Source organism: Talpa occidentalis, unplaced genomic scaffold (assembly GCF_014898055.3).
Source record: "Talpa occidentalis isolate TD23 unplaced genomic scaffold, MPIMG_talOcc4v2.1 talOcc4.11, whole genome shotgun sequence".
In the NCBI taxonomy this organism is placed as follows: domain Eukaryota; kingdom Metazoa; phylum Chordata; class Mammalia; order Eulipotyphla; family Talpidae; genus Talpa; species Talpa occidentalis.
Window position 1 is genome coordinate 95352840 of NW_023601104.1, and position 22796 is coordinate 95375635.

The following is a 22796-nucleotide window of genomic DNA, read 5'->3' on the forward strand; positions in this document are numbered from 1 at the left end:
CTTGAGGGCCTTCAGAGTAAAAGGAAGAACTGTCCTGACTTAAAAAAAAAAAAGGGATCGTAAAACTGGAGGCAAAATTTCTATCCTAGAGCAGAACTTAAAATAGGGCTCTTTTTCAGGACAGTGAGTGAAAGCGAGTTGCTTTTGCTGCTCCTTCTGGCTTTTATTAAGCATTTCTTTCTTTCTTTCTTTCTTTCTTCTTTTTTTAAATGTACCTGAAGACTAATAAGCAGCTGCTGTTGGCTATTTTGAGAAAAATGCTAATATCCTCCACCCGGTAGCATCATTTAGCTTTTAAAAAATATTCACTTAGCTTTAAAAATGCGGCTTGGCTGAAAGGGTTACACTTGTTTCTTGCTTTTATAGCAGCCTAGCCAGACAGCAGTTGGGAGGAGTGATTTGTTTCCTGTGTGGGGTGTTTATTATCACATCTTATTGCGTTATATTTATAGATAAAAAATCACCTGCCGAGGGCGGCAGTGGGGCCTCTGCGCCCCTCCTCCCTCCTGGGCACGGGCGGGAGGTCTGTTCTCTCCTGCTCCTTCGCCTGGGCCAGAGGTGGTCTGGGGGTGCTGATGGGCCCCTTGGGAATAGGGATGCAGCGAGGGTCCCGGAGGGTCCCTGCTCCAGGTGACGGGTTGGATCCAGGCTCCTCTCAACCAGGAATATATTTGATGGCTTTAAAAGAAGAGGGATGTTATGACCTTAAAGAGCAAAAAAGCACAGACCTGTTGCACACTCATGTTCATTATTTAATAAACATCCTGCGGCTGTTTCGATCTGTTTTGGGGCTGGGTGCTGAGAAGGGAGAAACCAATGAGACATGCTTCCCATCCTCAAGGTACTCACAGGCTGGAGGAGAGACAGACAGACAGACGTAGCCACAGGTAGAAGTGAGAAGACGATGCCGGGGGGGCTCCGAAGAAGGGTCTTACCTCCTCCACACCTCTGAGCAGCTGCAATCAAGGCGCTGGGCATGCTGAGCAGCTAAAAGCAGACGCGGCCAGGCCCAGGGGTCAAGTCCAAGATGGACCATGTGACCACTCTCCCTTCTGTCTCTGCCGTTCCGACACACTCACACAAGTTATCACCTCTGCACTCGTGATTTTTAATCTAGAGAGGACTGCATGAGAGTGTGCATCCACGGAAGAGTATGCATGTGTGTGGTGTAGGTGTGCACATGGGACCACACACGTGGGTATAAGCATGCAGGTGGGTGTGTGCATGTAGGTGGGTGTGTGAATGGTATGAATGAATGTGGCATGTGAGTGTGTGCACATGTGCTATGTATGTATGCATGTGTGTGTATGTGTGTGCTGTGTGTGTGTGTGGCTGAGGTCTAAAGCTCTCCTAGGTGGTGGCAGCTCAGCTGGTGACCCCACCATGTTTCCTGAGAAGAGAGGGGTACACAGAGCTCCTCATCAGGAAGCAGGGCAGCTTCTCAGGAGGTGGTGACCAGAACAGGAAAATGGGGATGCCTCTGTCTCTCTTGGGCTTGGAGTCTGCTCCAGAATCCGCTTCTTGATCCCATAGTCAGACACATCTGGTCTTGGGTAAAGAAGTTGCAGGCAGAGCGACAAGGGCAGGCGTGGGAATGAGGTTGGGCTGGGGTGGAGTGGCAGGTGGCATGGCCTGACCAGAGGGTGTCTATGACTTTCAGAAAGACTCCTGCTTACTTGCCTTAGCATGTCGGTGGGGGGTTGGGGAGGTGGAGGGATGGGTGAAATAGGGGGTGCCCCTGGCCTCCTCTTTCCCCTCCCAGCCTAAGTCCCCCTGGGCTTCTCTACCTTGAACCCCTTGCACTGACTCCTGCCCTAACCTCTTCATGGCTCAGAAGAGCCCCAGGAACACAACTCTGTGCTTCCGATTTGGCTGGCTGGAAATTATAAGAGCATAAGAACAGGAGGACCAGGAGAAAATAAACAGGAAACGAATGAGGAAGAGCAAAATCAAAGGAAGAAAAGAAAACCAGAAATAAGAAAAAAAACAAAACGTAGTGGGACCTGGAGGGGCCCAGGTGCTAGACGCGGCCGTCCGGTGGGCTTCCCGGAGGGGACGGCTTCTAATGACAGCAACGTACGGAAACCACTGTCTATACTTGCGTATTGCTCTGCAGCGTCAGGGGGCTCGCCAAGCCCATTTTACAGTGAGAAGATGGAGGCTCAGGGCTGAGTGACGAGCCAGCGCTGCTGGAAGGGGCAGGATTGGCTCAGGGCAGCTGGCACAGCCGCTGTGACCCCAGTCCCAGGAGGGGTATGTGCTGAGGATTCCTGTGGAGCTGAGTACACTCAGACTGGAAGGGGTGGGCAACTTCCAGAAGGAAAAAGACCTCAGAGCAGCTTGCTGGAGCTGGGGCTCCCCAAACTCTTGGGCTAGATGTTCTCATTTTCTCTTCTAATCCTGGTGCCAGAGTCACCAGGTAACTCAGCTCAGGGGAGCTCCTGCACTGGGGGTCCTGGCTGTACAGACATCACACCCACTGCCCAGGCTTCCCTAGGTCTGCATGCTCCTGAGGGCATGGGGGGAGGGCAGGGGCTTCATGAGAGAGGAGGCAAGAGCTTATGAAATTGGCCCTCGCTCATCGGCACACACCACTAATGCTGATGCAACATGATTTTAAAATTCCTCTTTCCTTGCTCTGCAAACAATTTTCTGCTCCCAAGTGTAAGTCTGGTTAAAAACTACAGACATTTGGGTGCAACTGTAGACAGGTTTGGTGAAAGTCAAGTTCATACATATTTGCTTATTAAGACAGGTCCCTTAAATCTCCAAGCCGGGGAAAAAAGTTAAGTCTTTAAATGCACATGTACAAACTTTGTGGATAGCTGTGATTCACCGTGGCTCTGGTTTTTATTTATGGATTTCTGCAGTTTCTTTGACGGGGGATTATTTTTCTGTCTGCCGACTCGAGCTGATTGGTTCAATGCCTGCTCACTTTCAGATATGGCCAGGGAAGGAACGACCCACGTTTGTGTCTGTATTTAAAATTGGGAATACAAAATGGGCTTAAACTTGAATATTTCATCGAGACATTACGTTGTACAAGTAATTTATTTTGGAACTGCAGGCCTCTGCCTGGGCAGTGTAGATTTTGAGTGAGTTGATGCCCCGACTTTCTTTTGAATGTTAATGTCATTGGGCTGTGCACGCGCTGGGATTTCATAGCACCTCATCCCTGCAAGATACTTAAGCAGCCGGGGCGGGGAGGAAGCAAATGATTTTCTCAACATTTATAACAGGATATTAAGTTTCTAGATGATAACTTTAACTAATGTAAGCTCAGACAGGAAAAAAACAGCACCATTTAGAACGAGGGACAACGCTGCTCATCAGAGCCAGGAATGAAGACTTAATCATTTTTGGGACCACGTGAGTCATGTGTCCCCAGTAAACGTGAGATTGTTCTTTCCTGGCCAGCTCACACGGTATTTTCTTGATTTTGTTTTTTAAGGCGGACGCTTCCACAGTCAGGTTGAGCTAAGGCTCGATCATGCTCAATTCTGTTTCTCACCGATGCACCCTGATTTGGAAGACAAAATTCATTCAGTTATGGGAAAAACTAACAAAGCAGACTTGGGGGGATGGACAGACTGCAGGAAAGGGCAGCGGTTCTGACTGGAGTCCTGCCTCCCCGGGGCCCTACCCTGGGGGCTGTGTCCCTTCTGTAGACTCGGAGGCCTTGTCGTGCTCTCTGAAAGGCGACTTGTATTTGGAGGGGGAGGGACTCAGGAGTGAGAATGTAGAGGCAACCACCGGCGTTGACTCGGGTCTCCCCCAAAGCTGCATTGAAGTCCTGTCCCCTCTCTGAGAAGGGGCCCTTATTTGGAACGGGGGTCTTTGCAGGTGTGGGCAAGGTTAGCTGAGGCCATCCCGCCCGGACGAGGGTTCTGAGCGGCCTTGGCGGTGTCCTCTTAGGAGCAGGACATGAGGACACAGACGGGCACGAAGGGACAAGCTGTGGGGAGTGAAGCTGGGGTGCAGCTTGTTGCTGCTGCCGTAAACCAAGGAGGGGCCGGTGGAGAAAGGGAGACCCTCCTGAGGGTCTTGGGGGGATGCTGTGTGCTGACCTTTGCAACATCTGGCCTCCAGGAGTGGGAGAACAAATTCCTGTTTCTGAAAGTCATCGAGTTTGAGATCCTCTGTGAGGGCAGCCACGGGGCGTGGAGACAGGTATGGAGAGTGTCAGGGCTGCGTTCCTGAGAAAGAACCAGCAAGGCCCGCATCTGGACCCTCGCTCGTGACGTGACTGGACATATTACTTTGTGCCTCTGTGAAGTGGGGGGGTGGTGTCTGCCTCCGGGGACTGGTGAAGTGCAAATAAATGTGCATACTGAGTTTAACGTGGACAAGACACTGTGTGCATGTGTGTGTTTATGCCTGTCGGTGTGCATGTGGATGTGTGCTTTTGCACACGTGTACACTGCACACATCTATATGTGCGCACACTATGCACACACGTGTATTTGTGTAGCACGCACATGGATGTCCTTTTGTATGTAGCTGTGTATATGTGTGTGCATTTTGTGTGTGTGCATGTGAGTGTGCACGTGTAGGTGTGCATGTTCGCTTGTGTATGTGTATGTGTGTGTGCGTGTGTGTGATTATAGCAATGTACACCGATCACTTTTGTTTGCCAGCTTTAAGAGATACAACCCTGATAGAAAATGAGCTGGAAGAGACCAACACAGATGGATCTGAATCAATTAAAAACATTCCCCATCCTATGTAGATATTAATCTTTCAATGCTCTGAAGTCTCCGTGTCCACACTCGCAGCCCCGTGGAGGGAGGGAGCTCATGGAAAGTCAGTAAACTTGGCTTCAGACCCAGTTTTCTACTCTGCCTTAGCCATCGCGCTTTCCCGAGAAAGTTCCCTGATGCCTCTGAGCCTGTCCTCTGTCAAAGGACTCTGGGAACCGGCTCTCCTGGGCCTGTGACGGAAGCCAACGAGACAAGGGATGTGAGAGGTGCGTTTGGCTGTCGCGTCACAGCAGTTACGGGTTGTTATTGTGAGGCGCCCAGTGGGGAATTTCCTCTGCAGAAGGTGCTCCGTCTGTGTCCAGCAAGTGAACCAAGTCTGCCTGAGCAAACCGCAGCTGATCACGGTGGACTTTTGGGTGTGATTCTCTTGAACACGATCCCCATGAGCTCTGGGGAGACCGAGTCCCCTCCATGGCCCAGGATCCCCGTCTCTCCTGCTGGGGTGGCTGCTCCCCACCGCAGGACCCGTGTGAGGTGCCGGGGGGTAGGGGGCTGGAGTGTCTGGAACGGAGGTGAGCTTTTAAACCCTTTCACTGGATCACGTCCTGGATTAGCCCAGAAGGGAATATGGCGGCACCATGGCTGGGGTGGAGGGCGGTAGAATAAATCTCTCAAAGCTCATGTGAGCCGAAGAGGGCTGCCTGCCAGACTTCTCAGAGCAGAACACATTTCCTTTCCTCCCTGTCCTCTCCCCTCCCGCCCCCTCCCAGGCTGCCCCTCCAAGGCCCAGGGATCGAGACCATTTCGTCTTTGTAAACACTAGTTTCATCATTCTAACCTCCAAGAGATTATGTTTTTTGAGTAAAATAACTGAAGCAGAAATCTTAAAAACTTTAATTATGATGGACTCCCACTGCTGGCTTTGTTCAAGACCAGCTCCTCAAGGCAGGGAATCTCTGTGGCAATGGCAAGGGTGTGGGCGGTGGGTGATGCCTCCTTTGTTGGCTCCTGGGCTCTCCGTGTCTCCACTGGCCACAGCAAGCCCAAGGGCTGCACGTCAGTGGCAGCTGCCGCCCTGTCTGGCTATGCTCTGGGAATGGTTTAGGGGAGAATTGAAGGCTGACAGACAGGATTTTGACACAGGTGGGGCTCCAGAACTGGCCAGCACCCTACCCACACCCTGGAATTTTCTGGAATGGTAGCTGACAGATGCACACAACTTGTATTATACTTTCCCACTAGAAGCTGACCTAGGTGTTGACCATAAAAGCTCTCTAGAGAAAGACATCTCTTATGTGAGGGCGCAGAGATAAATTTGGAATTGGACAATTATTCCCAGGAGACTCCCCTGTCTTCCCAACAATTCCACAGTGTAAGCCTGACCTTGGCTGCCAGAAGCCCCAGAGGCTGGGGCAAACTTCTCACCCAGCAGCTGCCAGGGACTGATCTTTCCTTCTTGCAAATGACCTCTGACCTTTCTTTTCCAAGTGTTACTTTAACTGTCTTGTTTCACATGTATCTGATGCCCTCAGCTGTTGCCTGCAGATGTAGAAGGGGACAAGAGCGGAAGCCAGGCATCTAGAAGGTTCTTGAAAAGACTTTACACTCTACCTGGTGCACCCTTCCTTGTTGCCGATCAAGTCCTGACAAGGGGTCCTCAGCCTCAGGCCTGGAACTGGCTTCATGGCCGTGGTTGGCCACGGGCTGTGCTTCTGTCAGATCTGCCCCTGGGTTCTGCCCTCACCACTCTGAGTCCCCTCACTGCCGCCTGTCTGCGGGGCATGGATGGCCATGCTGGGCAGAGACCTCACCACCCCCAGGGTCTTGAAGTCTCAAGTGGGGTCAATGCCAACCCAATTGCCCCTCCATTGTTTTTCTGGGTGGGGGGACATGAGTATGTGGGGTGTGAACAATTTGTCAGAAATTCCTCCCTCCTTTCACCCAAGGTATCCTTCTCTGGAATTCTTGCCTGGGATCCTTGCACAACTCACACGCACATCACATCACACGTGCCCACTCTGAAGTCACCTGGACCTGCATGCCCATATCCCAATGACAGTTCCTGCCCTTCCGCGCTCTCCGGCATCTCGGCAACTCTGATGGGTGCCTGAAATCACAGTGCTGATGACTTGCATTCTTGCGTATTGTCTCTCTCTCACCTTGACTGTTTGCTTTCCACTGTACCCCAGACACCCCCAGAAGGCCCAGAATAGGGAACACGCTCCTTTGACAGGTGGCAACTACATGGTCTAGTGGACGAAGGGGTAAATGGCTGAAAGGGTCCAAAGTCTCCACGGAATGTGACCAAAGTCCAAGGTCAATAGCTCCCGACTTCCCTCTGTTGCTGGCCGTCTCTGTCACCCGCACCTCCAGTTCCCGTCCTGGTGACACCAGCTTTTGTCTCCTCAGTAGAAGCTCAGAGGCAGTGATCCACCTGAGTTTCGGGTCCATGCTGCATGCGAAGCACCCGCCTTTGACTCTGGACTCATACCTGCAAGGTGAGATGTTCACACCTGTTGGAACTGGCACCTATCCAGGAAGAGGACCCAAAAGCCACAGGTCCCAGCCATGCTCACATCAGGACACACTCTGCGAGTGGAGGGACAGACAGAATCCTCTGCCCTATTTAAATGCTCACTTTCTCCTGCTCCCACCTGCCCCAGCCCTAGGTGTTTATAGACTTTGTATGTGATGTGACCCCACGCCGTCCCTGAGTTCTGACGCATGCAACAGAGGTGACAGTGTTCTCTCTATATGGCACTGCTTTCTCTGAGGACCCCCCTCTGAGCCCTGCAGCCCACTCTGGAGCTGGCAGCGGGGGGCAGCCTGCATGAGCATCAGGCCTGACACCCCAGCTTCGTTGCTCACATGCGGTGACTCACCCAACCTCACTGACTTATTTAGAGCTATTTTTCCATATTTTTTCCTCCTTCAAATTGCGACCTCTGCAGAAAAGACCCCCAGGCACAGAGACAATAACATCATTCATTAAAATATTTAAATCAGGGCAGCAGCAGTAATGACCAAGATGAAACCTTGAAGCACAAATTGCCTGTAACAGAAGCACCTATTTTGCCAAAGGGGCTTGGAAAAATCTGGATTTGGGGTTCTGGTGATGGCTAAGCTCTTGTCAGCAGAAGTGTCTTTGTGGGAGGTCCCACATTTAAACTCTAGATCATCATCCATAGTGCTTCCAAAGGTCACCGTCCTGGGATCTAACCAGGCCTCTGCTTTGGTGGCAGACATAAAATATGACTACTTTTAATTATCTAGCTAAAGTATCACAAATAATAATTGTTTTAAATTTTTTATAGAAGAATAAAACAGTGCCACACCTCGTGAAAGTAAGTACCTGGCAGCTGATCGGAGCTGGGATTAGTACACAGACCCTGGAAAGTTGTGTTTGAGAAATAAATCCAACCTGAAAAGTAGAAAGTATGTAAAGCACTTTGACAATTGGATAATGTGCAAAGGATCTACGAAGGGCTGGATCTTGAGAGGTTAAGAGTAAAGTCTCTGGAAAGAGAGACCTAGTCATCTCTCACTAGCGCTGTGTCCTTGAGCAAGTGGTTTAGCAGCTCCTGTCTCTCATCTCTTCATCCAGCAATGGGGAGAGCTCTGCAGGTAGACTTGCTGTGTCCTGGGCAGAAATTGGACCGTTCTGAATCGGATTTTTCCTGACCCAATTGTCTTCCTGGTTCTGGTTCTGAGCAAACCACTTCCTTTCTTTGTGATGGTGCCTTTCAGCTGTTACTAACTCCTGGGCTGATTCTCTCACTGTTGTCTTATTCCACCCTCAGCTTTTCTGTGAACCATATAACCAATCCCCACTATTGAACTCCCTCTAGTTGAAGCAGATCCTGTAGTTGAAGTAGATCCTGACAGGATCCCCCAACCCACTCTCCAACCCTCCCAAAACCCCAACCCCCACCTTCCCAACCTCCTAATAATGCAACCCTCCAACCCCAAGGCCCAATTTCCCCAAATTTATAACCTCCCAGACTTTCTTTTTAACTCTCATTATTTCAATTTATTTGGAGACCTAATCAATTTGGTACTTTGTTGTTTTTCCAAGACCCAAGTGACATCTTGCTCCTTAATTGAAGCTTCCTTGGATATCTCCAGAGGAAATGACCTTTAGTTCCTCTCTCCTCCATGCCCTCCTTTCAACATACCTCAACTTTGTTACAAACCCCATGGGCTACAGCCGCATAGTTTTTCTTTTCCTTCTGAGCTGTCCTACTCATCTTCATGTTCTTTAACTTTGGACACTGGTAAAAGTTGGCTCGTTACGTTCTGTGACTGAGTGCAACTCACACTGGAGGGCGAGCACAGCGGGTGTTGCTTTGGACACCGAGGCTGCTGAGTGTGTCCCAGGGAGCTCTGGGGATGCGTCGTCCCTCATTCCCTCTGTCTACACGGAGCAGGATGGAGGCTCCAGCTTGGGACCCATCGGACCGGGTTGGGGTCCTGCTTCTCACCTGCCCTTCCTGACTCCACCTGCCGTCCACGTGTGTAAACTGAGTCACTGGCTTTGAGAGCTCTATGACTGGGGTCAAGAAACTTAGGGGTGTCGTTGGGGGCCCCGGGTATCTGTGCACATTGGAAATTATGAAGAACGTAACTGTGTGAGCTCATGTCCGTGTTCCTGGGGGGCCGGTGGGCTGCCAGGGCGTGTTGAACTTCGTTCTGCTACTTTGTGAATCCAGGAGTCCCTGACGCCCCCAGCACCCCGAGGGGCCAGGGGCCAGCAGGGAGGGGCGCGTGTCCCCACACACACGAATCCCTCATTCGTCCTTTCAGAACCAACGGAAGCGCTTCAGGCTGCTGAGGCTCTCCCCACCACCCATTTACAAAGCACTGTATAATTTATAGACTATCTGCCTAAATAAATGTTTATCTGAACGCTGGCACGGGGCCTACGGTATCTCCATGGAAAGCGAATCATTTCCCAACCTTTGATGAATTATTATTTATGGGACTCAAACAAGCCAACCAACCTACCCTCCTCTCCCCAACCCCTCCCTGCTCTTTCCCCTTGAGGAAAATGAACAACACGCCCTCCCGCTGGCCACCCCAGCCAGATCCCAAGGAACAGCCCGCAGGCAGGTAGCATTGGTGAGGACAGACAAGCCGGCTGGGGGAATGGACGCCGGCCAGGCCTGTGAAGAGAACCAGGAAGGTCTGGGCCTTGTCCTCACCTCCCCGGGGTGTCAGCCTGAGGCCTCAGCAGAGCAGCACCACACCCACCACACAGCTTCTCAGCTTCTCCCTAGACTAGTCGAATATTAACGCTTTGGTTATTTTCTTTCCTTTATTTATGCATAGACGAGCTATGGTTGAGGCCAGAGGTGCAGGGGCAGGGGTGAGAGGATTCACCAGAGATAGAGTGGGGAGCAGAACAGGCAGACTGACCGAAATCCACTGCTGAGGGAAGCAGTGGGAAGATAGGGGAGGTTAGCTGCGCCCTGTGGGTCAGCTCCCTGGCCAGGATTGAACTCAGCTTGCAGCGGTGACAGCCTGAGACTTAACCCTAGGCCACCAGAAGGCCCTGCTTTGGTTATTTTTGGTTACACCTCTACTTTCCCTTGCTTGGAAGAACTAGTCCACACAGATGCTGAGGGTCACTGAGCATGGACAGCTAAAATGGAGGACAGCAGGGTTTGGTGAGGAAATGCTGGAGAAATCATCTGCATTTTAGAGCAGCATCGCTGGGCCTGGTGCGGAGGGTCCTCAGATGCTCGCCTCTCTGGGGTCAGTAGGCCTGACGGGGGCTCAGACCTGGCTGGGATCCTGGGGGTCCTCTGAAGAGGACACAGAAGGACATGCCCAGGGCAATGCTGGAGGTGCCCCTGGGGGCTGAGGCCTGTTCGGGGACGGTTGCCCTGCTCAGAGCTAGGAGCAGGGGCGGGGGAGCTCAGCCAGGTGAGGGAGAGGTGAGGCTGGAGGCAGCCCAGCTGCAGAGCAGGAGAGTGCTGGGTTTGGATGCTGCTTTGCGGGGTGCTGGCGCCCCGGGGATGCAGGGCTGGCGCAGGCGGTTCTAGGGCCAGGGCCCAGGTCATGGAGGACACAGCACACTCACAACTCTCACTCTTTTAAATTTTAATTGTTATTACAGTGACATTGGTTTACTTCACTGTGTGGGATGGAAGGGCCAGTTCTTACCTCCTCAGGTGATGCCACCACCTCATCCCACCCCAAAGCTCCTTAGACCTTCACCCCAGACCACCACCGGCTCCTGCCCCTCCGTTTCCTCTGCTCTCCCCACCTCTGGCAGCCTCAGTTCTACAGTCAGATCTCGAGGGTTGTTTCGTTTTAGTTTTGTCAGTTCCTCTGGTTGTTTCTCCGCATCCCACATAGGCAGGTCTCTCAGCTTCCGATGTGACTCGGGTCTCTCTGGACACCATGCTCCTCTGTTTATAAGTGAGTGTGGACAAACCTTGCTTTTTGCCTCCATTTCTAAAAAAATAAATGCATCAATGAGAGAGGAGAGAATGTAACTCCCAACTCTCGGGGAGACCTTTCAGGCCCAGGGTGCGTCTTTGGAGAGTCCTGCAGCAGACGCGTGGGGGCGGCAGCCCTGACCCCGGCTCTCCTGCGCCCTGCGCTGGCAGCCCTGGCCCTTGGAGCCCACAGCAGGGGGACAGTCCAGGGGTCCCAACCTCCTGCCTCGGAGAAGAAAAGCCAGCTCTGGGGTCTTTTCTTGAAACAAATCACTGGAACCGCCCTCTCCCACCTGCTAAAAGATGCTTGCTCGGTTTTTAACTGGACGGTGCACATCACAATTTCCACGCTGCCCTACTCAGCTCTAAACAAAAAGTAAGATGGTTTTAGTAGGGTGAAGTTATGAGAGGAGCAAGAGTTCAAGTGCTAAAGTCCCCCTGCCACACACACGTACATGCACGGGCACACATGTTCACACATGTACAATGCATGTACACACACACACACACACACACACACACTTTGGCCTCCTTCAGCTCAGGTTCCCTGGCTGTGCTCAATGCTCATCTCAGCCCTGGTTCTGCGGAGACGAATTCTCTTTGTCATGGTGACGAAAGGCAATTATATTCTGTAAACATTTCATTTGCTATCAGAGCCTCGCAAATATCTTGGTCAACGCTGCATCCTTTCAGGCACTTTAATTTGAAGTCATTTGGTGAAGGAGTACCTCTTATTGGGGACCACTATTTCAGGTTCATGCTGACCACCCTCAGAGCCTCACCCCTGCGGAGCAGAGCAGGGCCCAGGCAGGGGGCTCGGAGCCGCGAGCTCCCCCCCCCCCCCCCCCGTCAGTGCACTGCTCTCTGCTTTCCAGCATGTGGCCTTGAAATGCAAAGCGTGGTCGGGGGAGTCCGTGAAGGACCCCAGAATCAGTAGTGACTTGTTTTAGTCCCTGTGGGATGGACAGGGATGGACAGGGCGAGGAAAGAAAGGCCTCATTTGAGCCGAAGCCCCTCCTATAAACACAGCTAATAGTCGCTGTCCACTCTGTCTGGACACCAGTGGTTTGACTAGATCTGGTGTCATGTCAGCCTCTCCTCTCCCTCTAGAATAATCTGTTAGACTACTCCAAACTTCTAGCCAGAATCTGCAGGAGATCATCAGGACAGCCCCAGGCTGATGATGTGGGGGTGTCAGGTAATCATGGCTGCTCTCCTGAGGCCCAGGGAGGGAGGCAAGGGGTCTGTCCACAGGACAGTCTAGGGTGGGAAGCAGGAGGTCTGGGCCACAATATCAGCTTAGTCACCAGCTCGGCATGTGTGGGATCCTTGCTGGGCACTGGCCCCAATTCCACTCCTGAGCCCTATGGTGGAACTGACTGTCACTGGTGTGGGGACCCCATTGTAGTGTGACAGGGAAGGTCTGGCCATAGCAGTTTTGTGCCACTGACCCCCAGCTCGAGTCTTAGGCTGACCGCTCCCCTGGCCTCCAGGCCAAGAGCATTCAGGTCCGTTTGGTGGGGTAGAGCAGCAACTCGCCTGCCCAGGGGTTTGTGGCCTGATCTCCTGCGTTTGGCAGCCCCTGGGAAGCTTGTCCTACTGGGGGGTGCAGGAGTGGGGGTTGACTCTAACATGAGTCAACACCCCCCCTTCCTGCTGCCATAGCCAGCCCCACCCTCGCTCTCCTGAATCACAAGGCACCCCTTGGGATACAAAGACACAGACTGTCATGCAAATGACATAAAGTCGTCATCTTGACCTCATTTCTCCCTCTAGAACACTGTACAAATGCAAATGTGCCTGCACCCTTCCCATATGTGATGCCAACAGTGTGTTTTTTTTTACCCCCATCTGGAAATTATTCCATTCTGATTGAGAGGTTCGAGTCCCTTCTGCTTGTAATAATATTATTATTTATAATTTATGTTCTTAATTTTTATAAATAGTGCTCAGTCACCATGGCAACAGGATCTTCACAAATCATTAAATAATGAGTAGTCACGATGCTTTGCACTTATGTTCATTTTCTTATTAAAAAAAAACCAGATCTCTAAGTTCTGTTAAAATCTGCAGCCATGGGGCGCCTCCCTCTCCTGGTGTTTTGCAAAGGTGTGTGGACAGGAAAGCATCCTTCACCTCTCAGCTGCTCTCCTGTGGGCTGGAGAGTCAGTGGGGCGACCATGGGGGTTGCAGTGCTCATCAGCCTGGAGACCTTGCAGATCATCTGGGGTGTCGTTTCTTCATTGGGGGACCCTACCTCCCCACTTAAATTTACCGGGGGAGTTTGTTAACATGAAACTTGATCCTCCCCAGCCCACCCTGGACTCACAGAAATGACATTTTAAGGGCCAGAGTGCAAGAGTGTGTGCTCCGCACCCTACCTGGAGGGCCTCGGAGTGCCGCCCACTTCCACCCAGATGTGACAGTGCCAGCCTGGGTCTAGCTGCCCCAGCTGGTTTCTCAGTCCCAGCACTGTTGAAACTTTTGGGGACATCCTGTGCCCTGCAGGGTGTTTGGCAGCTCCCTGTCTACTCCCATGAGGGTCAGGAGCAGCTCCCCGCCTGGGAGACCACCAGACTGTGCCAGACTTCGCCCAATGTCCTCAACCTCTGCCCCGGATTTGGAGAACTTCTAGATAGAGAGAATGTGGCCTCATTTCACTTATTAATTATGCCATTTTTTTAAATGTTCTGTTTTACTTCTTTCTGGATAGTTTCGTGAGGAACTCTCAGGGGTGTGTTGAAACACACCTGACTCCTTGTGGGTTCTGTGTGTGGGTTCTGTTGTCCCTCCCAGAACATGGGGTCACGTCTACGCCCCCATCCTGTGAAGCTCCCTACATGAAACCTGCCTTCTCAGGCCTTTGACTGGGCTCCCTGCAGCCCCCTCTCTTAACGGCCCTATCCCCTAACCAGCCAGGGAGACTAGAGTAGAAGGGGGTGCTGATCCAAGACTCATTTCTTAACCTGAGAAATGAAGAGAAGATCTGCTCTTGGGGCTGAATGGTGCTCCCGACCAGGTTGGGGACAGTTCCGTGCAGGAGGGTCCGTTCAGATGAGATCAGGCAGGCAGAGAGTGGGTCCTGAGCCACTGTCACTGTGTCCTTAGAGATCAGGGACACTTAAGCGCCTATGAAGTTGGCTGAGGCCGCAGTTTGTGCCCAGAATTTCCACCCCCTGTCCCTGGGCTACTTCCTCCAGAGCCAACCACTCAATAAGTCTCCATTACCTTGTAAAATACCCTAAACAAACAAAAAGCCATTTTCTAGGACACAAACAACAGGGTTTTCAACTTAAAACACAATGCCAGTCTAATTAACTAATCAGACAAAATTAATAATTATCCAGCGTATCAGTGAGAGAGGGAGATGTGTTACGAGGTTCCAGACTCAATGTTTGCCTGCAAAGGGATGGCAGGAGCTGGGGCTTATTTGAGTTGTGGCTTCTAAGCTGCTTGATTATGACCAGCCCCCACAAGGCAGAGCCCCACCTGCAAAGTTTCTGGGTGATGGGCAATTCTGCTTCCCCCTGGGCTCCTACCTCATTGTGTGATGGGCATTTATTTGCCAGTTTTCCTCCTGAGCCAACTTCTCGGACTGCCACCTGCAAAGTGGAGAGGGTGGTGCTGTATCACCTGGCCCCTCCAGGGTAAGCCTCCAGCGAAGCGCTCTCAGTCCCGGGAGGACAATCTCTGTAAAGGCAGAGCAGCCTTCAGTTCCATATTTCCATAAGATCAAAATTGTGCAAGATCTCTGGAGAAATCAGTTCATGTCAAAGCGGGGGGCAATGTGAAGCAGGCGTGGGTCCACGAGGGGCTTGTCCACTTTCTGTCCTTCTGACACTGACCCATGTCCTCTGGGTGGAGTCACAAGCTGTCATGTCTTCGGGGGTGGTGGCCTTGAAGGTGCTAACACATGAGATAAAAACAAAAAAAGAAAAATCCCAAACAAAGAAGTAGATCTCACCTTCCAAAGATTAAGATTCCAAATCTCAAAGGCCACTGGAGTCTGACCGGAGGGAGGCTGAGGCTGGACACCCAGGTTTGAAGTGACCGTTGCCGCGTGTGTCCTGGGTGAGTGGGCGGGTTTCTTGAAAAGCAACTCAGGGCCATCAAAGGACTCCAGCCCTCGCTCACCTCCTGGGAAGGCCCCCACGCTCCCCTGGCGCCGAGGACTGGAGAGTAACCACCCCATTTTTCACCTTGGCATCTTGCTAGGGACACGGCGTTATTCCAGAGGTGCAGTTAGTTATCTGGCTGCAGTGGCTCATGGCGTGAGGCTAAGCTTGGGGCACTACCGGAATGCAGCAAAGGGCCTGAATCCTGGAGGGAGTGGGGCTGCAGGAAGTGGTCTCAGGACTGAGGCCCAAATGAGTCGGGGAGGCCAGCAGGGTCTGCTCGGGGGCCCAGAGGGGGATGTGGTTTTTGTCTGAAGACCAGGAGGAAGTCATCACGATATTTAAAGCAGAGGAATGAAATCTCAATGACTGTTCTGGCCAGTGTGGACAATGTATTGGAAGTGGGAAAAGGCCTCGGGGCAGAGACCAGATCCAGAGCCTGAGGTTCCAGTGACAGGGGATGTGAGCGTGGGCAGCAGAGGAGGTTGTGGGGATGGGGGCAGCAGACAGATGTCGGGATGTCCAGGCGCAAATCCACAAGGTCTGGCTTGTGGCCAACTGAGCTGGTTTGTCCTGGGGACAGAGACTTGTCTCAGTGTGACACCTGGGTCAGCCCTGGCCACGGGGTAGGAGTGCTGGAGGGCGGTACCGCCCCGAAGGAGTTGACCACTCAGAGAGTCAGCCTGCTGCCCATCTCTGGGAGGTGAGTCCAGAGACTAGGAGTGTATCCTCCTTTGGGGCAGACCCCAAAGAGACAGAGGGCCTGAGCGCCCATCACAGGCAGGGCCGACGCAGCCGTCAGCACTGGGCTGAGAGCACAAGGCCAGCTAAGAGCAGGCCGAGTTTTAGGGGTGGAGCCCAGGGGTGCAGGGGTTCCTGGTGGGCGCAGTGGATCCTGCTAGGGGAAGGCCCACAGGCCGTGTGGGCCTCACTCTGGAGGGCCACTGCTGGGCTGGAATCCTGGGCCTGCCTCAGGCCTTGAGCAGCCTCTCGCCTCCTGAGCTTGGACTGTGTGGTCAGGGCAACAGTGGCACCTGCCTCACAGTGAGATGGGGTGGGTGGTGGGGTCAGGAGGCCCCGCTGACATGTGAAGGGGGCAGAACAGAACTGCGGCTGTCGCTGTCGTGTGCCCGCTGGCACCCAAGTGGGCAAGGTCGAGTGACGTCAGTAACTGGTCGGGGCTTCAGGAGAAAGGCCTGGCAGTGGCCCCAGCTGGGACAGTGGCAGGTTGCTGAGGGGCCAGCTTTGAAGCCTTAAAGCCTTGAATCTTGGAGCCAGCAGCAAACGCCCAGCCCACAGAACGGTGGGGTCCAGGGCCTGTACTCCCTGCCGTGACCGTTGGAAGCCGCTGGTGTGATGCATGAAAGGCCCCGCCTTGGCCACAGCCCCATCATGCGAGGCTGTTTCTCTTGGCCGACACCTTTCATTAAATAAAAAATAATGACAATAAACGTCTAAAACTTGAAATCACTGTGTTCAAAATCAGAATCCCCAGGGTCTGCTGAGAAGGTCTGACCCATCTTGGTGTCACATCCCAAAGGGGCTACACCTTCTTGGGCCCATGAGTGGGTGTCCCCACACCTCTTCTCCAAGACACCCAACCCAGGAGTGGGGCTACTGGGCCCGGCTCTGGCTTATTTCACACGACTGTCCCCTCCCTACTCACCCGAGTCTTGTAGACTCTAGTTTTACGTCCCTTCTAAGGCTGTCCACTGCAAGCCTCCATCCCTGGCACATCTGTCCAAATTCCCACACGGAGACTCACTCACTGGGGTCCTTTCTTCACTTTTTCTCCAGATCAGGCTTGAAGCCTGTCCGAACTGGCATCTGGCCACAACGTCAGATGCAGCTTGAAGGTTTGTCTCTGGTGTTCACAGTGAAGGCCTCTCACAGACCCGCTCCAGGCCTTTGGCTACCTGAGTACTTTGGAGACACACGCGGCTGCAAGTTCTGGTTGAAAAGAACCCAAGCTCTTCTTGGCCCTGAGGGAAATGCCTTTTGATGATTGCTCTTAGCTTCCCTTGATGAACTCGTGAGATGGTAAAGAGACATGAAGAGCCTGCCTCTTCGATTAAAACAACAAAAAAGGCAATAAAACTGCGCACAGGGAAGGTATTTGCCCCAGTAGCAAAATCAACTTCTTGTAGAATTTCGTTTACCCGAGGACAGCGTGTTTTCTCAAATATTCCACAGTGATTACCTGGCAAAATCTCAAAACACGTTTTAACTCAAGTTGTTTTTGGTCAATAAATACCAGAACTGAAATGTCTTGGGTGGGGATTTATGACCCAAGCACCACAAACACAGTCATAAATCAGGCCGGGCAAGTGGCAGCTTAGTGCTCAGGTAGCCGGCCCAGCCTGTGGCAGCTCAGCTCCCCGCGGGGCCGTGGGCACGGAGCTGGGGTCCCTGGTGGCCTTGCTCCTGCCCTGTACCAGGCCAGGCCTCTTTCCAAGGCCCGTTCACTCCGCCACTATGGAAGGAACGCGTTTGACTTGTGTTCTCGAGTGTCCCTGGCTCCAGCCTCCGCTCACCAGGAGCTGCATGGTCCACGCACTCACCTTCCTGGGATGGAGACGCTGAGCTGGGCTGAGTCCCAGCGTGGCCTGTGCTGGGGCCTGGCCAAGTTCCCGGCATTACCCAGAGGACGGGACCCGCGGTCTTGGTGGGTTTCGGGATGAGGGAGGTGACATGGGTGAAACACGTAGCCTGGGTTCCTGGTGGGCGCAGTGGGTGCTGCTAGGGGCGCCCTGTGGGCACAGGCCATGTGGGCCTCACTCAGGAGGGCCACCGGTGGGCTGGAATCCTGGGCCTGCCTCTGGCCTTGGGCAGCCTCTCGCCTCCTGAGCTTGGACTGTGTGAGTACAGGTCTCCCACACACCCATCAGTCCTTGTCCTTTCAAAGGCCCTGGTCCTTTTTAAGGGACACTGTGCAGAATGCTCCCAAATGAACCATTGCCTCCTCCGCCGCCAAGCCTGACAAAGGCCTCGTGCTGTTCAGTCCCCACACAGGGCTGTGGGGGGCAGTGCTCGCTGAGTGGTCGACGGGACCTGGGGTGGAAGCATCAGCACGTGCTGGTGCTGTCGGCTCCATCTCGTGTTCTGGGGTGATGGGAGTGTCCTGAGGGTACTCACAGGGCCTGATACAGGCCTGGGCTCTGCCCTTGATTCCACTCGAGTGAGTCCAGCCTGGCCACAGGCTTGCACAGTCCAACGGCAGGGATTCCACTCCTGTCCGCTGCAGACCACTCCTGTGGCTCTTGCTCCCCACCTGGCTGAGAAGGGTGTGCATGAGGGATGCTTGGTGAGAGACGGGCCTCGGATGTCTGCCTCCCAGGAAGCTGCGCATGCCCCCGGCTCCACGGCACGTGGCGGCTCCACCGTTCTCCCTGTGCCCCGTCCTCTCTACTCCTGGGGTCACCAGCCGCCTGGTGAACTGCTCAGCCTCTACACTAGGAACCAGCAAACGCCATTCAGTGGCTTAATCTCACCCTCAGTGCATTTTTTGGCTCTCAAGCTAAGCATATTTCTCCATTTTTTAATGGTTGTAAAATCAACAAAACAAATCATAAAAATGAAGGAGGACATGCAGCGGCGACCACAGAGTCCTTTGCAGACAGCACTTGCCGCCCGTGCTCCAACCCATCCTTTACCCGGGAGTCATCCGGCTTCCTCCTGGCTCCCAGGCCCCGCTCGCCACCCCTGGCACCACCCCTGGCTCATAAGTCTTTACAGCACCATGTGCCTGAGGAGAAGTCACCCTGGGGTGCCTGGGAAATGTGGATTTGAATCCCAGCCTTGCTATGTGACCCTCCGGGCCTTGGTTCCTCACCTGCAATGGGGGTGGACACAGGCCAGCTGCGGGCTTTTCGGGGGACGCTGAGGCGAGGTGTGCAGATGCAGTGAAAGACAAAAAGCTGTTCTCAGCGAGACCATGTGCTAATTTGTCCACGGGGCAGCTGACGGTGCTTCCCGTGTCCGCCTGCTCGAGGCCTAGCTGATCTCCAGGGCTTACAGAGGGCGGCCTGAGGTGTAGGGGGGAGCCCGAGTGGGCGCCCTGGGGACCGTGGAAGGCGAGGGAGCTTTGCCAGCCCGGACCTGGCTTTCCTGGTGCGTGAAGGCATGAGCTGAGTCAACGCGCTAGCCGGCCTTCAATCCTTCAATCTCCTCCTCCCTTTCCTACCTTTTCTCCTTTTTCTTTTCAACACTCCAACATGAAATAGCCCCTGAGGTGTGGTGGAAGTATTTTTCCTGCCTCCCTCTTGAAAACTTTCTAAAAATGTGCAGAGGCCCCTGACAGGACCCCCCGCTGCTTCTGATGACCACTGCCTGGACGTGGAGACTCAGCTGGCCGAGCCCCGTCTTGGGACCTGCAGGGGCCTCTCCTGACTCGACCTCCGTGTGACCAGACGGTGAACGGGCATTTGCATGGAGCAAACACCCGCCGGCCGCCCTGCCGGCCACTGGAAACCCTGCAGAACTCTCGTTTGTTCGTGGAAATCAGGAGAGGTTGGATTTAAATGGAAGCAGAATACGATTCATCCCCTTCTTTTGTGATTTAAGATTTGCTCAAGGAAATAAGAACTTTTTGAAACTTTTGCCTCTTTTAAGCCCTCGCTTTCTTGCCTGAACTTGGATAAACTTTTGTTTCACTCAAGGGTGTGGCAGATTCCTGGGAGATCACTGGGCGGGCAGCCAGCAAGACAAGGTTCTAATTGCCACCTGACACTGGCCTGGGACAAGTCAGGGGCTGTCTCTGAGCCTCAGACTCTTTATCTAAAAATTGAGAGGCTTTAATTAAATGACCTATCGGACACTTGCAGCTCTAAGATTCCATGGACTGTCAGCTGTCTGATATTTCAACACCAATATACGTCCAGAAAGCGAGAGGTTTTCTTTCACTGCCCACACTTACTACCTTGCAGGATGATGTCTGTGGTTCTTGTTCCACCTCCTCTTCCCGACTGGTGTGTGTGGTGTGACTGCTTCAGAAGAGACTTTATTTCACAGAGTCTCTGTGTGTTGGGTGTCTGTGTGTGTGGGGTGTCTATGAAGGCCACTGAAGCTGACATAATTCCCATTTTACAGATGCCAGCACCGAGGCCAGGTGAGCTTGCAATTATATTCAAATTGATATCTAGGGCCTGAACCCATCATACTTACAGGACAATCTCATCAAGTTTCCCACAGTAGGCCTTCAACTTCTTGGCCTGTCAGGTCATGCGAGCTATGAAATGAGTTCTAATTAGTGATTGCTAAGAAAAGTAAGTCTATTTTGGTTTGTATTTATTTCAATAGGGTGCTTTGAAAACTGACAGTGAAATTTCTGGCTTATTCTGTGTCTAATACCAGTGAAGCCTTAGGAATATTCTGTAATTTAGTCTTTTCAGAGAATCAAGATTCCCCAGTGTGGCTCCACTTGACTCGTTCTTGCTCTCCAGCCCCTGCTGACAAGCATGGTGGGGACCCTCCCGGGTTTCCTGTAGCCCGCTACCCTCAAGCTGCATTTGGGATCTCCCGGAGGGCACCGCCGTTGGCTGCTTTCCCCAGTTACTTCACCCTGGAATTCCTTGGGGTTACACGGGGTTTCCACAGACATCCACACTGCCCACCAATTAATCTTAATTTCTCTCATTGACAATGAACCCATGGTTTTGCTACAATATGAAAAAAGAATAATGACTGTTTGCTCTATTTTGGACACTTTCTACTTACTAAACCATTTATCTCACTTGGTTTTAAAAATGAGCTGGGCAACTGGATAGGATGACTCCATTGTATTCATAAAGCAAGGAGGATTTCAGTTCAAGATGGGGCACCCATAAATACTCTGCTCCTGGGGGAAGCAGGTGCCTGGAGGATCTGACACAGAACATGAAACTCTGGATGCCAGAAATGGAACATTTTCTGAAAACAGGGTGTGTGTGGTGCTTAGCAGGGTGGATTTCCTGAGGACCCAAAGGGGTGGGAAGTCAGTCCCCAGCCAGAAGCAGAGCCAGGGCCTTTGAGGTCCAGGCCAGGATGGGGCCACATCTGGGGTCTGGGCTGACTGAGGACTGCCTTGAGCTGTGAGTCTGCACGGGGCTGGGATTGGCCTTGTCCATGCTGCTGTGTCTGCCAGCCAGGTGCGTAAACTTCAGCTGGAGTCCTGGGGCTTGGGTGGAATCTCCTGCACATACCAGGAACTGGGGCCACCAAAGGTTGGACTGTCTTGAGACAAGTCCAACATGGGGTGGGGGGCAGGGTCCCAATGGAGACCTCCAAGAGCATAAGAATAAAAAGAGAGAACATACTAGAAAAGCCAAAGACAAAAGCCAGACCCAAGTCACAGTATGTGTCCAGTAAGTGTCCTCGGAGAAGAGAATGGAGAGACTTTGAAGAGGGGCTGGGGGATATTTCAATAACTGGCAATGGCATCTTGACACACCCCAAGCATGATGACCCTACCAGCTATCTGAGGAAGCTAGACAAACAAAAACACGTCCTACACAGGCGTGAACATCACATTGACATCAGACTTCTCCTCAGCAGTCTCGGACGCCAAAGGAATTGTTTAGAAATTTATCAGAGAGAAAATGCCCTTTGGTTATGGGCTCGTGACTCGTCCAAATCATTTACAAGAGTGAAGATACTGTGAAATCAAAGGAAGTGAAGACATTAGCAGAGCAGGAAGCTGAGCCCTGAGCACCACAGTCAGGAGGCCATGGGCCTGGGCGAACAAAGATGCCAGCGACGTTGCATCTTTTAGAAAAAAAAAAAAATATGTTTTTGTGTTAAACATTTTATGACAGACGTTCAAAATAAAGAGTCATACATAATCCCCAAATCACTAGAAGTAAAAAGAAGCATCTAACAGAAGGAAAGGGGAAAATAAGAAAACAAAATCCAGCAGAGTAAGGAGAAATGTACAAGGCAGAGCTCCCCAAGCACAGACCTAAACTATGACAAAATGTTGTTTCTGTGGGACGTGGCTAAGAGGACGCAGGATGGAAAATGGGTGGACCGGCAACGGCCTCACGTCCAGAAACTTGCACGTCAGGGTGGGAATCGGAAGAAGTGAAAGGGGCTAAGAAGATGCGGCTAGAGGGACAGGCTTTCTCGGTCAGGGACTTGCAGAGCCCTTTTAACATATAAGAATCTTTTCCCCTACACCCCTAATGATAGCACCTTGCTTTTATTTTTACTTTTGTCACCTTCTCTGGGAAAAAAATGCAAAGGCAATTCTAGACCTTCAGAAACGGTCTGGTTTGCACTGGCCGCTTGCTCAGTCGCCTCCAGGGCACAGCTGCTGGATCAGAGGCTTCTTTCCCTGGGAAGAAAGACCCAAATCGTGAGCAAGGGTGCAGGCAGGAAGAAGGCGTGGGAGATGCTCAGTGCCCGGATGTGGTCAAGGCCCGGGTGTTAACCAGGGAGCTTGGTTTTAGTTTAATGCACAGAGAACATGCGTTCGTCACCACTTCCCATGGGCTGGCCAAGATCCGTGAAATTCTGCTTCTAGTTTCTATTCCAGAGAGTCACCCAGCTGGAGTTTTAGATGC